Here is a 17,583-nt window from a genome sequence, read left to right on the forward strand (position 1 = left end):
TCACAACATCCTCCCATTCAATCAGCAGACCCCAAGCAAAGTGTCACAAGCCTGCTGGGAATTTGGAGGTTTATAAGATCCCATACGGGGATGTCTTGCCTGGCAGAGGGGAGTCTGCAACAGTTTGGAAGCCACTTGTGCAGATGCAGTCACATCACTTCTTTCTTTTTTCCCGCAATGCTCAGTACCTTCCTTTCTGCTACCTGCTTTAAATAGTCCTGGTTCATTTCCCAGTGCTGAGGCTTCTTACCACAACTCCCCCATTTAGCCAGAGAGAAAATGGGGCAATGAACTCATAGGAAGGAGACCAAAGGGCCACATATCCTCTAGAGCTAGTAAGTAGGTCAGTGCTGCGAGACGCATTGGAAGAGGATCCCGTGATGCCCACTGGGTGGCTGGAGGAAGCCAAGGCAGGCAGTGGAGCTGCTCCAGGGAGAGCCGAGGTGGCCCTTGGTGCTGGCACCCCCGCAAGCAGGCAGAAAGGTGGGTATGAAGGTGTTTCACCGTGCAAATGGGTCAGAGCATCACTCCCACAAAGAGTGAAAGTCCAGCGAGACCCTGGTCTCCACCAACCTCATGCCCAGAAGGAAGATGGTGGGGCAGAAGGACTGTCACCTTGCTTCCACCACTGCACAAGGAGCCAGGAGACCAGGCTGCCTTCCTGCATAAGCGCCTGGACGTTACCTAGCCCTCCTCTTTCCTCATTTGTATAATAGGGTTAATAAACACGCTCTGCCCCACAGCGATGATGTAAAGTTAAGCTCTTTCGTGATTGTTAGGTGCTACAATGGGCAGCACTGTAGAAACCCATAAATAGTGTACCTTGAAGTTCTGTCGAGGTATTAGCCTTGTTTTAACAGTGCAGATATTACATGAGTTACCACATGCAAGAAGCTTCTCTTAATTAGTATTAAAACTTCCTTTTTTTAGCTTTGCTGTAATGATTTATGAGGCTGAACATATTACACTTGCCCAATCTATTTGGCAATTTATTACAATCTCTTCAAACTTGCAGCTCCTTTCAGTATACTGCTAAATGCCTTTCTTCTCATTGTTTCATCCCTTTACAATCTTTGAATTTAAGTATCTAGTTTTCCAATGTATAATTAATTTATCTAAAGTCTAAATTCAGCTATAGTATTGTCCTCTGTCATTGGTGTGGCAGATATAGAATTTGACTTAAACCTACGATGGAAAGAAAGGATCTGTGTGCTGCTTCTGATATAACAGGAGCCCTCTTTTCCATTTCACTCCTTGGCTCAAGATTTGTCCACAGGTGGTAATGTACCAAAGCAGTTGTTCTGCAAAGAGAGCATCTGCACAGAGATGAACACAGAAAATTATTCTGCCCTAATGATCTCCAGACAACCGTTGTGGTAAATGCCAAGTATGACCCCGAGCTGGTTGCATGGACTGAGCCCAAGTGGCTGGAGGGCAACACTGGGGAGCCGTGTGGGATCTGACGTGGGAATCTGAAGGGCTGGGTTCAGTCTCCGTCCTGCCACAAGGACTTCTGGACAGACATGAGGCAGGTTCACCCTGGGCCACCTGTAATATGGGTTACAGCTGCCTTTCTAATATCCTCACTGGTTACAGATCATTGTAAGTATTCTTGGGGTTTCAGCAGCATTTTTGTCCTTCTGTCTCCAACTGTTTCAGCATCCAGACTCGGAGTGCTCCTGGAAAGTGCTGTGTATGACAAGGAACCCTTTCTCACCAAGATCCTATCCAGAATTGTAAACAGAAGTGGTGGAAGCCTTCAGGGCAGATGGTTTTTGAGATTCCCAACTTACCAGCATGAACTCAAAAGATTCCACTAATTCAGATACACCTGGTGTGACTATCCAAGACTATAACATGAGGTTTACCTTCTGCCCACTGCTGCCGTGACTCAGAAAATGATTCGAAAGTGCAAGTGAAATTGTATTATGAGGCTTTTGTATTTATTATGTGTTCGTGGTTGGAGAGTGTGGGAAAACCAAGAAAGGTGAAGGATGGATTGGTTAAAAAAGTAGTGTTAAACCTGGGAGAGTGTAACTTAGTTCCTACCTTTGCCACAGGCACTCTGTTGCCTTGGGATGGTCACTCCAGGAACAGCTCCAGGTTTGGTGGCAACACCAGCTGAGGGTAGTCTTATGCTGCAAACAGGCAGACTAATTCCCCAACCTGGAGTGCAATGCAGACACAAACGAACACAGCAGCAGGACAGGGAACAAGCGTGTATGAATGGGAACTCTACTGCTGTCAAGAAGAAGCAGAGGGAACAGGGTTGTCAATCTGCTTGAGCATCAGCTCATCGTCTGCTCAATGAAGAGTGTAAGCTGGGTATCAGTAGTGGGCAGCCTGAAAGTGCTCACCTCTGAACTCATGTCACTTAATTTCAAGGAACTCAGATATAGTCAATGCAGAAGGTAAGCACAACTAACATCTCTTTTCATTGACCTTTTGACCGTCATCAGGTTAACTTAGGTATTCTAGTTAATTCACTAACATTAGTTGGCACAAGTTTGGGCTTTAGTGGATTAACTTAAGCTAACTATTGCAATCATTCCTGATGTACTTAAAAAGAAAGCTGCACTGGTGACGTTTCAGGGCTCATTCACAAACTGGTGCTCAAGATGTTCACCCTTGAGATCTATGAACATTGGTCCTCCTTACAGAACTTCGAAACCCAGCCATGCACCAATTTTAACCTTCAGAGGGACAGAAAGTCTCAGAGTAACCAGTATCCAACCCTTTTGCTGAAAGGATCCTGAACAAAATGACAAACTTAATCCCATTGCCTCACTGATGGAGGGGAGCTTCCCAGAAGTTTTCCTGATGTAAGGGCAAAACAGCTGTTCTTTCATCTTTTTCTGAGTCATGCCCACAGCACCTCTCCGGAATGTAAATGTGCCTGGGTTTAATGATGTGACAAGGTAATTAAGTGTTAATGTGTGGATGCAAAGGGTATACAAGTTGCCAGATCTAGTAAATGCTGAAGCCAAGCTAAGGCGTTTACCAGACTTACAACTTATTGCTGATATACGGTGCTAATGTCTACACATTATTCCTGTTAAAAATTTTTTTTATGGTTATAGACAAAGAAATTAACTTTGTATTTGAATTTTGAATAGTTATTCTAGCAAGAAAGCAGGCAGGACCCAATCCTAGGCACATGAGAAGCAATAGGAAAAAACAGGACACAGAAGTATTATTATTTAAATTACTGTAGTGCAGTCAGGTGCCAGCTCAGAACTGGACACTCCCTCTTCCTATTCCTCATGAGCTCAATGCACTTTAGATATATGAGTCCATACATACATAGATTTATGTTAAACATATAACAGAATTCTTTAGCTACAAAACAGCAAACCAACAGAAGATCATAGCAAAACTGTCTGGGTGAAATTGGCCCTGTAGCTGGTCTTTATATATCTCTAATGTCATGCAAATAGCTGCTTTTAGCAATTGAGCTCTATACAATCTCATTCAAAGTGCATGTTACCTTTTCAAATCAACATATTTCCTATTCGAATGCAAAACTCTTACTATGTTATGACAATGAATACTTGCATAACAGGCACCCCACTCTGTAAACTCAGGTGCTTGAGTGACAGGAGATTAAATCTGTAGCTTGTCTGGGCTCCGGAGGGCTGCTCTGGGTGTCATGGTTTAACCAGCTGGCAAGAAGCACCAAACAGCCGCTCGTTCTCTCCACCCCCAGGTGGGATGGGAAGGAGAGTCAGAAGAACAAAAATGAGAAAACTCATGGGTTGAGATAAAGACAGTTTAATAGGACAGCAAAGGAAGAAATAGCAATAATAACAGTAATAATAATAATGAAAGAATACACAAAACTAATGATGTACAGTGGAATTGCTCACCACCCACTGACCGATGCCCTGCCAATCCTGAGCAGCAATCTCAGCCTCCTGGCCAACTCCCCCCAGTTCATATGCATGACATCACATGGTATGGAATATCCCTTTGGCCAGTTTGGGTCAGATGTCCTGGCCATGCTCCCTCCCAGCTTCTTGTGCACCTCCTTGCTGTCAGAGCACGGGAAGCTGAAAAGTCCTGGAGTTAGTATAAGCACTACCTAGCAACAACTGAAACATCAGTGTGTTATCAACATTGTTCCCCTATTAAATCCAAAACACAGCACTACACTAACTACTAGGAAGAAAATTAACTCTATCCCAGCTGAAACTAATACCAGGACACCGGGCAAGGGAAATATTCACTGCAGGAGGCTGCAGGGTTCCAGGCCCTGTGCAAAGATGATAGTGGGAATTTGCTAACCTGCTAAAAGGACACAGCTTCATAGCCCACCAGTTGGTCTGTCAGTCCCACCACAGTTGCATGGTTGACAGCTGTGCCACCAGCTGGCAAAGCCTCTGTCTGTCCTGCAGTCATTGTCTTTTCTTTTGCTTTCTAATTATGTCTGTTAGAATCACAGAACTATTAAGCTGGCATCATTTGAGTAACCAAGTGACACAATAAAGCAGTGGAAAAGGAAGATGATTTTTAACTGTTGCTCTTTTGGATACATTGACCTGAGATGCCAAGAGGCTGAGCAGCGTGTGGTTTGCAGCAGAAGAATGAAGAGACAAGCAAAGTCTTCCAGGTTATTAGGAAGTCTGTGGGTGCTGCTTCTGAGGGTAAGGATCTCTGTTTGTACAACATCTGTATTATCCTATCACTTCTCCTCCTTCTCATTGTTCACCAATTAATTGACTCAAGATAATGAACATCAGCATGTATTAGAGAGTAGCTTACAGCTGAGGGACTCCTGCTTTTACAGCTCTGTTAAGCTGACCATTTGCAATTGTCTGACTGTATCCTCACCCATGTACACAGGGCTTTCAGTCCTCGCAGCTAAAGAGATGCAATGCAGAGCCTAATGAAACTGAAAGCTTCTTTAGTAAGATACTCCGTGTGTCTGTGTGACTTGTGTTTGAATTCAGAGGAGACTCACGATGGTCCAGATGGCTGCTGTGAACCTCACCTGCTTTTTGAATTCTGAGAGTGACTTCAGAGCCACACAGCCAGTGATGGAGGGAGGCGTTCAGCACAGCTGACCACATGTGTAGCTGACGCTGTCACATACCGGAGGGTGAACCTCACGCGACTGCCACATGAAAACATTCACATCACTGAGCTAGGTTTTGACCGATGAAGTGAAACCTGTGTCTACCAGATTCGTTTGAGAAACCTCTTACACCCCTATCCAGGAGTAGCCATCAGCTTCAATGGGAAGAGGGCAGAGGGTTCTGGAACTGGAAGGGGAATTTCACAACTGTTAAACTTGGCAATGAGTCTGAAGTGTAATACTGTATTCCAGAACTGCAACTTTTAAATAATGTCTTTAGTCAGTTAAAAATGAGTAAGAGAGCAGTATGGTTTTGCAGAGCATTTTGCCACCTAGGGGATGTTACCAAAATGGTTACGAGTATCCTATCAATTCATACTTGTAGAGGTTTACACTTTGCTTTGCCAAGATGGTAATAGAGATGTCCTCTTAGAGGAAGTTAAGCTATAAAAGGAGATACTAATTTTCTAAAGAACTATGCCGGCATGTTAATTACCACGGTTAATAAAAGGGTGAACTTTGTGTGCCTCAATTCTTAGGTGACCAAATGGAAAGACTTTACAAGGGTTCTAATTTCCAGAAATGTTTGTAAAAAGGGGCCTCATTTTGAGCACTCTAAAACTGAATATATTCAAATCACTTCCAATCTTAATAAATGTGTCAGAAAATACTAGAAATTGGAGAGGTACTGGCAAATTCTTTCTCTCTCTCTGATAATTCCGGATTAGAACCTAATGTCACATCATTGAGAAAACCCAATGAAAGCAGCAAGGTGCTAGCTTTACAAATCTCAGACATGATTAAAATAAAAGTGTTTAAAAAAGGGTTTTGAGAAGGATGGCAAAAACACAAAAAAATACCCCTGCCTCAATATGCCAAACCACCTAGTCTGGAAAAAGGAGTACAAAAAAATCATCCAAACTTCCTAAAAACACCAACTGGCTCTAGCCTGGACAGGTACCTGAGCAATTTATGCGTTCACCAAAGGATTGGCAAAGGTCCTGCCATGACAGCAACCTCCTCCCTAGCCCTGCTCTGCATAGCCAGGCTCTCTACCTATCCCAGTCCTAGCCTGTCGAAAAGGAGGAGCTTTGCTCTGTCCACTCCTTATTTATAACTTGTCGAGAGCTGGGAGGGAGGGGTGAGCTCCCTGGTGCATCCTGCTGCTGCCTGCCTGCTGCCAACCTTGCAGTCACAACTACAAATGCCTCCTGCCCAGCGTGGCTGCCTTTGTGTTCTTGGGTTCCTCTGGCTGTTTGCAGTGGTGGAAGCAAAAACCAGAACCTATTACCTCGGGATTGTGGAAGAGAACTGGGACTATGCACCATCTGGGAAAAATCTGATCACGGGACAAAACCTCTTAGAGGACAAGTAAGTCACTGGGGTCTCTGATAAATCAGAGATGTATTGACAGCTCCAAAGAAAATTTACTAACTTGGTTAATGTTGCTGTAAATGTCTTAAGATGGCCTTTTTCTTGTTTTTTCTTCCAATGATGAGAGAGTAGCTTCCAATAGGCAGGATTTCAGCTTCAAGGCAAGAGTAGACTTTGGTTGACTTCTCTTCTGTCGTGGTTGATTAAGCAAGGCAATAGCTAGTGGGTGTTTGAAGGTGATGTTAGGAACAGATATTTCTGAAAAAACTGTCGGGTAGTGGGTTCAAAATCCCCTGTGTGTGTTTCCTGGAGATGCAGGTATTTCTAGGACTTGTTATCCAGAGGCAAATTACAACTTCACCTTAATCTAGCTCAGCTCTTTTCAATAAGACATAGAGGTCTGTTTAACTGGCAAAAGATTGTGAGTTTTCTCCCTGTGAGATGAAAAAAGTTGGGGGGCTTGGTATGACATTGTAAAATTCAGATGTGTGTAGCAGCTCCGAATGAGATACAAGTAGATGTTTCATATATCCCTGCAATGTATGCAACTGTGGACACCTCAATTTAGGAAATCTATTTAGACAAGTGCTTAAATATACAATGGGGAAATGGTCACGCTGAAGTCCCAGTGATCCCCTGTGCTGAAACTGGAGTGCGTAGGTAAGCACTGTGATGAATCGTGCCTCAGCTGGTGGAAAACAGGCGTCTGTTCTCATGTCTGATGCTGCTGGGGTCGGCAGCGTGTCCCTTCCACACCAGGAGAGCTGGCCTGGATGTTGGACGGGGATGGCACAGACCCGTGGTGCCTCTCTAGCGTGGGCTTCAAACGTTAAGATTAACACTGAGATTTCATTGATATCTTTGACACTCTAGAGATAGTTTGGGGGTCCTTCCTTGGAGTCTAGGCTTGGGGTTGGGGTGGGAGTTGTGAGGGAGTGAGGAGGTCCTCGTGCCCGTGCCAGGTCTGGAGGCACAGCGGGAGCTGGATGCAATGTCCCAGGAGTTAGAAATGGAAACGTCCTTTCTGACTTTTCAGGAAATCCCAAGAAATGTCAGGCTTTTCTCTAGTGGTTGGTAATTTCAGAGTCACTCTCAGTAGGATCTCATAAAGGAAATTATTTTGACACAACCGGGAGGCAAGAAAGAGTCTTATTTTTCAACACAAACTTATGTTTATGCTCTTAACAACTGGAGGTCCCCGAGAGCATTCAAGTCAATAGGTGTTACCTTTATAAGTAAAATTCAGAGTACTAGTTTGTACCCAGACCATGAAAACAGGCTTTGCTGGAAAGGTTATTCTTCAGTTGTGTTAAACACTTGAATTTGTCACTTCCTTATTCTTTTTAGGAGAGGATAACTTCCTCCACTCCCTAAACTGGAAGACCTCTCAGTAAAAATAGTTCAGCTTTAAGTGGAGGGTAGGTACTTGTAAATCCACCCTGATACCACAGAGAGGCTTGGAATCTGTTCTGTAAATTGTACTTTCAAGTCTGTCTGCACTTTGTGTTCCCTGAACATCAAGTGGTGCATTTACTTTAAAGTCTATGACATAAAATTGATGGCTTTCACATGGCACGACAGGGAGGGATGATAGCTTATGTCTTCAGTCATCACTGTAATGTAGTAATTACAGAATGTTAATTCCAAAGGGTTTACTGACAGAGGAAATATAATTTGGATTTTAAAGTAGATTATACACTCAAAGTTGGGGAGCAGTTTGTAATGAGCTTCCTACATGAATGCTCCTACTGCAGAATAATAAAGTGATTCCTGCAACTAGTTTACTTCATTTCCAAACTATATTGGATTGAGACAGAATAAAGTGCTATATTCTAGAATAATAGCGTGCCTGCATAAGCGTGTGGACTAAATAGTGAACCAGTAATAGCTATTTTGACTATTTAACTCTTTAGGATAACTTCTAATGTAAATTTAAACCAGTATACTAACAGCTTACTTTTCAGCTATTTGATTGGTTCCTATGGATATTATAAAAAACATAGTTCCATAATCAAATTTTAAGGACCAGTTCTTAGGCAGAGACAGGAGTGCATTTATTCTGCAAGCAGCAATGCTTGGGCTCGCTGAGCCCAGCACTTTTCACCTTGTGATGCATCCTCACAGCACCCATCTGATGGGGCACTATCCCAGTTTTATTGACAGGGAAGTGAAGATAAAGAGGTTGCAGACAAACTGATTATCTTTAAAAGAGTCAGTGCATACACATAAAGGAATGCTCTCTTTGATTCCAGCTAGCCCACAGAGATACAATCAAAACCACTTATTCTTCACTACTTAATAAAAATGCTGAAGCAGTAAGTGTGTAATGGAAAGTGTTACGTTACCTGGATCAGATAATGAGACTCAAGCGATCATTTTGAATGTTGCTGTGCCAAAATCAACAATAACTTCTTCAGCTTTGAGTTTTTATCAGTAAAGAGGAGAAAGGAGGTTCAGGAGCTGAGACATGGGACTGGAAATGAGGCAAGGTGGTTCTGGCACCAGGCATGGCTGCGCTGCTCCGCTCCTGCTGCACTGGTGCTGAGCGAGCTGCCTTCCCAGCCAACAGTGGTGGAGCTGCATCAGCACCTCCCTGGGTGTGAGCTGGAAAGGCTGCCTCTCGTCAGAGCTGATTAACCCAAACGCAGCCCTGTGTTAACATAACTATTCTGCTTGGATGCTAATTTTGGTTATGCCTTGTGTTGGTGCAGTGCTGAAGCGCCAGCCTGTTGGTTGCACACAGCAAGTATCTCACTGTGCATCAGTGAGAGGGATGTGGCTGTTCACTTCTGCCATTTGTCTTATCTGCTTGAAGCCCTGAGCTGTTCCACTAATTCTCATCATTTGGAGTGTTATGAATGAAACCAAGACGTTTCACTCTCGATTCCCCCTTTGCAAATTAAGCTGGCATTTTCTGAAGCACACAGGACTTTAGAAATCAGATATCAAAATTACGGACACTGAGTATAGGTGAGCTGGTAAGGTGTTCAGCATCCCCTCCCACCTGATATAACTGGTGAAAGAGATGGCATCATTAACCCATGTTGGACTGGACACACAGGGTGCAAGGTGCTCTCAGTGCTGCTGGATGCGCTGCAGATCCCAGTGAGTTTTTGTGGGTTAGGGCATGAATATTGCTGCAGCAGGGGGGTGAGCTCAGACATTGCCTGCTCCCTTTAATGGTCACATAGGCAGCAGCCTTTCAAGAGAAAAATACACGTAGGTGTTGTGGCTTGACATACTACTCTCTACTGTGGCTTGGCCCTCAGGATTAGAGTTTGGTTGATAATTCCTTTAAATTAATTTGGCACTAAGTTATATGATGGACACTTAAATCTTGCTCTGCTGGTGGTAGATGTCATTAAGTTTTGCCTGATGTGACAGCTCATCTCTTCTCTTTAGGCCACAAATCCTACATTTATCTGGGCCGAATCTTGCACCCACCAACACTAACGGAAGTTTTTTGTTACCACAGCATCAAACACAGTTTGTGCAATTTGCCTGTGAGGAGATCCCACCCAGACAAATGACAGTGAAACTGTCGTCACAAATGCTAAACTAATGCCTGAGTCATCGTGCAGCCAAATGACCCAATTGCATCAGTGGAGATTATAATTGTGAGAAGGGTCAACATCAAAAGGGCATTTGAGGTGAAATCCTGGCTCTAAGGAAGCTCGAGAGGAATTTTGTTATTGACTTCAGGGGAAGCAGAAGTTTATTCTAGGAGAGAAACCATTATAGACACACTTAACCAGCGACACCTCAGAGCTTCGTCAAAGACTTTATGGGTTGGATTGACCTCTTCCTTGACCTGTGTCTGTCAGAAAATGCCTAAAACATCTTTTGAGAACATTGTATCTCTCTCTTTTTTGGACACACAGCTGTCTTGTTTGATGTTTTGCGGTCAGGGCATCCTCTGCAAAAGTGAGTTGGCACCAGTGGTCCCCCTCCACTGGTCATCCCTCTAGCACAGACATTGCATTGGCCTCAGCACAGGAGTCGTGGTTCACAGAGGGTTAGCCTGGACAGGCTACATGACCCAGGGGTTAAAATGAATGGGCAGCCTGGAGCCTTGGGCACTGTGCTGGCTTACTCCAGTCACAGGAAAAAGGGGGAACTCTGAGGAAAAAAACCTGTTATAAACCCAGCCATGGTTATGTGAAGAGGGTAGAGAGTAAGGAAGGTTTCACAACCAACAGATTTTGGGGAACAAACCCATAAATGTTTAAATGGTTGTCAGTGTAAAATCTATGGGACTTTAGAGGAACAATGGTAATAAAAGAAAGTTTGCATTTGCCTACAGTTGCACCCAGGAGTGTACAGTGGCTATTGGGCATGCTAACTGCAGAAGAAAATTTGGGACTCCACATCTGATAGTTATTCGAAGTGCTGATTTTTCAGTGGTAATAACAGCAGCAAACAAACTCAGCAGGCTTTGAAATTGTATCAGCAAGTGATCTGGTTCCAGTCTACTGAGGAGCTGTTTGTTTGGCCACGCACAATGGCTCTCCCCATTTCTTACTGCACTAACACAGTACTCCTGTAAGCACCTCTTGAAAAAAGTAGCCTCCGTTAGGTTGTAGCTCTGTTTCTTAAGATCAAAGGTAACATAAACATGGTAAAAATGTTGACAAAATACTTTTTCTGTGTGACAAAAGAAATAGGTGTAGAAATTACACTTAACTCATGGTCCTACTCTAATTCATGATCCTACCTTGAGATGGCAGATTATCTGCATGTCTAGTCTTGATTTGAAGTAGGATCTACATGACACTCTTGTTTTACTCTTTCTCTCGTTTGGAAGAGTCATAGTGCTCATGATTGCAGGGTGATGGATGTCTGTAATTATGTTAACATTTATTTTAAGGAATTTGAGTTAATTCCCTGTTAAAAACTCCCTGTTCCACTCACATGCATTGCCAACTTTTCTTGGAGCTTAAGAACTGCTGATAGTGGTCAATTGTCAAAATGAAATCAGGCACAGAAATAAAGGCAGGATTTGCATGGATTTCTTAGTCTGAACAAGATTTTTTATGCCCTGATTCACAAACCTGCTTACCTCTATGTGTAACCTCAAGACTGGCCTGACTGGAGGAGATGAAAGAGGGAATTTAGGAAACTTGTATGGGTACAGCTCTAGGGGATGGACCATTCCCCTTTCCTATAAGAAGTGGGACTGGCTGATCGTCACAACTTTCTGCGCACGAAGGGCAGGCTGACAACTGTGTTGGAGGGAGATAGTCAAGATTTAGAAGAGCAGCTCTTCCATCTGCGCAAGGCCATAAAGATGGATAAGGCTCAGGCAGCAATATCACAAAGCCACCAGGAGGATGAAGCAGTCTGAAGTGAGCAGGGGAGCATGAAGAAGCAGGGAGAAGGTTTGTCTTCTTGTGACAAGCAAGGACTGACAGATAGGAGACATTTTGACAGGGAGTGCCCACTAGAATAGGCACACTGGAAGAAAGAGGCAAAGGCAGATTCAGAGAATTGAATTGAATTACAGCGTTTGGAGAAGCCACTTGCTGCAGTAACATATTGGAAAGTCAGTGGGTGGGAAAGAATGAAACCGAAGACGCAGTTGAAGGGGATGTTTAACTCAGTGACTGAAAATGTGAAGTGTTACCCAAAGAAGCAGATGCCATCAAAAGAAGACAGGGAATGGTGTTTGAGAACTGTTGTCAAAGACAGGAGATGAAAGGTCAGCAGGACACTGTCCTGAAGCAGAGAAAATCTCCGAGGGACTCTGGAGGTTGGTGATAAGGAACAGCAGGGTGGGCAATGTGCTGGTACGAATGGCACTGCCACCAGGGACTTCACGGAACACTGACAAGAAGCTCTCACTGAAAAAAAAAAAAAAAGAAGAGGGACAGGGGAAGAACTTCTGTGTCCCACTGATGGAGCAGCAGGGGCCGTGGCACTGAGCCTGTGCCAGCTCCCCTGGACACATCCACTGGCTGCACTGTGGCCCTGGGTAGAGGTGCCAGCCTCATGGTGTGGCCACATGCTCATGATCCAGACACCTGGGAGTGCCAAGGGGAGGTCACTCACACCTGTGCATCCTTTCTATGAGCTTCCTATGGCTGATATCATTAGCTCCAGTGTGGGCAGTCTTTCCGCAAAGGACTTTAAGCACTGTAATGCACAGCACAGAACACCTGTAAAGAGGCACAGAGCTACCAGCTACATGAAAGGCTGAGGTGGGCACCCAAAAGTCCTCTTGGATGAAATGGAGCAGCGTGGACACCTAGAGTGGGACTCACAACAACCAATGTGTTATCAGCTACTTAGGTCAACCAAAAGGATGTGCTGAAAATATGTCTCTCTATAGGTAGAAGAACTGGACTATGTACCTCCCTGACAGAAGGGGGAGTGAGGCTGAAGTGTCTGCACTCCAAGAAACTCCCAAACATTGGGGCATTTTGGGTAGGAAACTCTTCTGCCCTTTGGAGAGTGTGGATCCAGAAGGAAAGGAAGCTGTAAAAGAGCCCGAGTCTGTAACGCAACAGCAAAGGCATCAGTGGCATGTAGGATTTGTCTCCCAGAGCTGACTGTATGTTTTCTTTTGGACAATGATTAAACAAAACCCATAATTAACCAGGGCCAAGAGGCCACGTTCCTCCTTTCATGCTGTGATCCCTTTCTGGTTTCATGACCCTTGTACTGCTTGATGCCCTGCATAGAAGAGCATCACCTACACTGTGGCTGGCTGCAGCTGACACCCATTGCTCTGACAGTGGGCTCTGCAGGTCTGAATGGGTGGAGGATTTGAATGGGCCCTCTTTCAGAAAGCTGGTACTAAAAATACTTCTTTTCCTGACTCTTAGGTCTCTTTCTATAGGAGATAGGCACAGATCTAGCCAACAGAGATGCTTCAGCGTGGCTTTAGGCACTAAGGAAGTCTCTGGTGCCTGAACCTGCAGGGTTTTCTCAGGGTGATTTCCTGAACCTCAATACCTAACTGGATTTTGGGATCCCTGATCTGTGCATTTAAAGGAGTTAGGCTCGTGTCAAGCATTTGACAAAGCCTGATGAAGAAGTGCATTTTTCTGGGGTACCATTCTCCTTCTGCAGCAGAGACAGTGTATCTCAGGGGTGTGAAGTTATGGGAGAGCGTGCAATGTTGTATGGCCAGAAAGCCCAGGGCACAAGGGCACTTTCATCCTGGTGAAAGCACAGTGCCACTGCAGCACCTCATTTGAAATATCTGGTGGCTGATGAAAATGGAAAAAAATCTGCTGAAAATGCCTCCTGAAAACAAGTACTTCCCGGAAAAAAAAAAAAAAAAAAAAAAAAAAAATTGATAGATTTCATTTTTTTCCTAGAGCAAATTTCATATAAACCATTTTAAAAAATCAATTTATAGTTTGAATTAGGACATTGCCACATGAATACATTGCTATGAGGTAAGGAAGCACATGCATTTACACTGCACTACTACTGGCACCACATACTATACTGTGGTAAGGGCTCTTGTAGCAGCTCTTCCCTCAGGCAGTAGAAGGTATCTTCTCCTCGGTGAGCATGGTGTGACTTGCCAGGTCTTGCTGTGCACACAGACAGTTACCTCAGACCTGCTAATTCACTGAAAATACAGACTTCTTGGCAATTTGTTTCTTAACCATGCTTTTGGGGTGTATTTATCTAAAGTATGTTATTCTGTGAAGAAGCAGACTGAGAACCTTCTGTCCCTTCCCCTTGATCCTAGACAACTGTTTCTGCCACAGCACTGTCATTGGCAATGTTTTCAATTGTGCCAAAATAGCTCTTGGCTTGTTATAGAGCGTATTTTCCAAATAGAAAAAATCTGGTTTAGACAGTGGCCACAGAGGTGTAATGATCACAGATGGGGGATGTTGTGAGTTATGGTGTCAGGCAGAGATGGCTTGAAAAGGGGTGGTAGTGGATCTTATGGTGAAGAAATTATAACAAATCATACCTTTCAACTCATGTGACATACAAAGCTTAGGTCGCTGGTGCTGCACAAAAGCACCTAAACAAAATGGGTTCAAGCAGGTGAACTGGCCAGTCACACAAACTCACTATAAACATGAAATTTTTCTATTTCTGCCAGTGATATCTCAGGAAAAAGCTTTTTCAGTTTGTTCGGAAGCATGAAAGTTCAAACAGTCTTCAGCGGATGCAAAAACTAATGGAGTAGTCAACTGTGGTGAAATGGGTCATACAGTCCACTGCTGGTTGTGTAGCAAAGGGATTAATTTCTACCCTCTTTGTGTGGGATATTTAGAGATGAAGAATGTGTACCGTACCATACTTGTCAGCTGTGACCTGGAGAGAAGTAAAAAAAGATTATATATAATAACAGATGGGATGAACATGGTTTGCCAGTATGATGTAATAGTTAAAAGGGCAAAACTAATTCCCAGTTGTGTAAGAAATATTGACTGGGAGCACCTCTGGCTTTAGCTGGAATATTACTTGCCTATTGTGTGAAGTTCTTGTGTTCAGATTTCAAAAGAGATAGAGAAATATTGGAAGGCTTTCAGAAAAGAGCTTCAGGAAAGGTTTGTGGCATAGAGAATGTCAGTGTACTTGGTTTGTCCAGAAGAAGGGTAAGAGGCAATTTAGTCAATTAATTAAAACTTATGCAAGTGCCTGCGTAGAAAAGAAGCTCTTGATGTTATGTGGCTTCTTTGATCTGAGAGAGAGCTTGATGGGAACCAGTGCTTGGACTGTAGAGCTAGATGATATTAGACTACAAATGCAATTCAGGATTTGAAGGGTGCAGGTATTTAATAGTTATAATATGTCACCCACTGACATATTATATGCTATTGGTGGGTCCTCCATCACTTGAAGTTGTTATAGATTCTGGAATAGAAATTATGCTTTTCATGCTTTTTTTTTTTTTTTTTTTTTTTTTTGGGCTGTCAAACTAGTTAATTAGAACTGCTCTTTTTGGCTTTTGAAAAAACTTAAGTTGGTTTTCTTTTCATTCTGAACAGTCATGTTTTCAGATGTGAGGTTTCAAATGTTCAAAAGAAGGAGAAGCTGCTAAAAATGTACAGAAAGGCCTGAGTGGCTGGTCCCCAAGTGGAGACTTGTAGTAACCATGTTAAAGACCAGACCTGTGAGTAGGATGACTCTTTCTATACAGGAAAGGCTTGGACCCTGCTAGCGCCATCCAGGTTTACTCCTCAGCTTTTATTCTGCCAGCTATGTGATATGTTCCAGGGAGCTATATATCTGCACTGCAAGCACCAGTTATTTGATCAACTCTTAAAGGAGATTTTTTTTTTCTCTAAATTACTTTCCCTTCCCAACACTAGGTTTGCAAGTGTGTATGCAACAAGAGGAGCCAACCGGATAGGACGTGTGTACAAAAAGGCTATTTTTAGGCAATTCACAGATGACACTTACTCCCAGGAGATCCCCAAAGCAGCCTGGCTGGGGTTCCTTGGGCCAGTCCTGAAGGCAGAAGAAGAGGATGTCTTTATCATCCATCTGAAAAACTTTGCTTCCCGCCCATACTCTGTGCATCCGCATGGAGTCTTCTATGACAAAGACTCTGAAGGTAAAAGCTTCTCTCTTTTCTCCTTCCTTCTCTTTTTCCCCTGGAGTAGCTAATATCATGGCTAGAAGTTTGTCCAAGTACTTATTGTTCTGGCCATTGACATCAAAGGGCTTCAGATCACCCTCTCATAAACTCATCAGCAATTGCAGCTGATGACTAAAACCAGGAACAGCCTCATCTCTTAAAACTTTTTGCCACAAACCTTTGACGCCTGGGATGAACCAAGTACTGAAACAGGTTTGGTGGGTCTTTTTCCTGAATTATTTCCCTGAATTATAAGTGACCGAAACATCTTCCCTCCTTCTTTCTAGTTCTAGCCTGTTTGAATGGATGGAGTTCGTATAAGTAAATGTTTTCCTATCTATAGGGCTATAACAGGCATGATTAACTCTTCAGAATCCCAAACCTACGCATGTATATTTTGGTTAGAGGACCATATGGATTTGCCTATATTTATTACTCTCATCAGTTTTCTGGGAGAAGATACACAATGTTAGCTGGCAATATGTGTAGAAGACTGATGAAAGAGCGAAGGAGAAATTAGAGCCTGTTACCTGTTAATGCATATTTAAAGCTTTGTCTACTAATAAATAATGGATTTTAACTCTTGACATTTTTTGACAGTTTTACCAGAACTTATGGTTTTTTTCACAATGTCTCAATGATTCTTTGTTTGTGAGTGCTCTTATTATTTTATAACTCTGTGATAAAATAGAAGAAGTTACATATTCATTTAAGGAAAACAGTTAAGGGGGGGCTAAAAGCTTCCTTTTTCCTTTTAACATATTAGGAGCACTCTACCCTGATGGAACCGGCGGTAAAAGCAAAGAGGATGACTTTGTTGTTCCTGGCGGAAATTACACGTACACATGGCCAGTAAGGAAAGATTACTCCCCAACTTTGGCAGACTCAAACTGCTTGACTTGGATTTACCATTCTCACATTGACACACCAAGAGATATTGCATCTGGTTTAATTGGGCCACTGCTGGTTTGTAAAAAAGGTACTGAGCTAGAAACACTGATAAAGCAAGCCCCTCTGCCAAGCTTGGCATCTTAACAGTCATTTTTGCTTACAGGTATAAACATGATGGTCTAGAGTCTATCCCTACATAGCGCATAAAAAGGGGCAAGGAATAGCTGGGCCATTCCAGGAGCATCCCAGGGTAGGTATTGTAGCTCTGGGACAACCCCCTTCCTGCTCCCCTTTGGCTTCACAAGAGATTTTCCTCGGCTGGTGGAGGGACTGCAGCATGATCTGTGGCCAACCGGTCATGGCCGAGACCAAAAATAAATGTTCCCAGACAGGGATAATTTCAGGACAAGCAAAGGACTCATTGCCCAGGATATGAAATTAGGGCTGGGCGGGTGACTACAGCATTGACATTTACATATTTGAAACCCCAATGTTCTTTGTCATTTTTTCCCCATAGGAATTATATATTTGTTTTTGCTCACAAGTTGTATATCACAACCATATGGGAACATGCGCTGAGCAGCTGCGGTGACAGCCTGTTGCATGTACTTTGTAGTCGGATAATTTTGTCCTGGAGCCATCAGGGACCATGTAGCAGCCCTCCCCCCTCTATCAGCTGAGCCATCAC

The 17,583-nt window shown here is 43.4% G+C and overlaps 1 protein-coding gene across 1 annotated transcript in view; it reads left to right on the forward strand.

The window, feature by feature from the left end:
- The first annotated feature begins 6,326 nt into the window (after positions 1–6,326).
- LOC104468520 (hephaestin-like protein 1) overlaps positions 6,327–17,583 on the forward strand; it is a 31,900-nt gene continuing 20,643 nt past the window's right edge. Inside the window, exons 1-3 of the mRNA XM_010082695.1 lie at positions 6,327–6,445; positions 15,736–15,980; positions 16,771–16,983. The gene's annotated coding sequence lies outside the window, so the exon portion shown is untranslated. The remainder of the gene's footprint in view (positions 6,446–15,735; positions 15,981–16,770; positions 16,984–17,583) is intronic.

This window comes from Pterocles gutturalis, unplaced genomic scaffold, assembly GCF_000699245.1.
Source record: "Pterocles gutturalis isolate BGI_N339 unplaced genomic scaffold, ASM69924v1 scaffold45889, whole genome shotgun sequence".
In the NCBI taxonomy this organism is placed as follows: domain Eukaryota; kingdom Metazoa; phylum Chordata; class Aves; order Pterocliformes; family Pteroclidae; genus Pterocles; species Pterocles gutturalis.